Source organism: Antrostomus carolinensis, unplaced genomic scaffold (genome assembly GCF_000700745.2).
Source record: "Antrostomus carolinensis isolate BGI_N321 unplaced genomic scaffold, ASM70074v2 scaffold55417, whole genome shotgun sequence".
In the NCBI taxonomy this organism is placed as follows: Eukaryota; Metazoa; Chordata; class Aves; order Caprimulgiformes; family Caprimulgidae; genus Antrostomus; species Antrostomus carolinensis.
The window spans coordinates 1-960 of NW_010327773.1; positions in this window are offsets into that span (position 1 = coordinate 1).

Below are 960 nucleotides of genomic sequence, written 5' to 3' on the forward strand. Positions count from 1 at the left end.
AAACCATTCTATGATTCTATGATTAAATGTTTGTTTCATGTCCAGATTCACTAAGGAGGCATCAGATTATGAATAATTTGTGACACTGATACAAAAAATTAACAGCTAGCTCACTGTTTAACTACTGTGTTTTGAATTACGCGTGGGCTCAGATAAAGGCTCCTTTACTTTCTGGTAAACCCTCAGTCCTTACTGCTTTAAAGTAAAGCAGACAATCATGGAAACTAAGCAATATTTTCTGGACAGTGAAGAATTGCACTTTATTATATTAATACTGAACGTTTGCACTTAACCCATAATTAATGTGGGCCTCTATTAATTAGTTGAACCTCTGCCAGTAGTATAAATGATGACATCATACCTCATAAAAGTAAACTGTTGCCTGTTCCTCCTGTACATTATCATAAATTGATCAAGATTTATTGTGCATCATTGGAACGAATCTTGATTTATGTACATTGATTAGGCAATATTGGATATCCTCTAGATGGTTTTATTTGTACCATTCAAAGAAGTGATGCATATTTAAATATTATCTAGGGTTTGCTTCCATAACATCTATAATAAAAACAAGTGCTGTAGAAGACACCTAGAAACTGGAATGGCAAAAAAAGAAACATTAATATTCAAAATTACAGTAGAGCTTTCTTTATAAATAGCTAAGTAGTAAGGCAGTGGAGACTATGCTAATACATTAATGCTGGCTCACTGCATGACAGGAACTATATTCCACACAAAGATACTGAAATAAGAAGGATCAAGTCATCTTAGTTTTCACACAATAAACCCACATCTGTCTTGGCATTTCCTTTTTATTTTCACTTAAAATCTCATTTTATCACCTTGATTTTGCTGGAATTTTTCTAAGTGGGAGCTTGCAGTCTCACACCTTAATTCTGAACATTTAACACTCCTAGTTTAGAACAAGATAACCTCTTGATGTCAAATGAAAAGATCAGC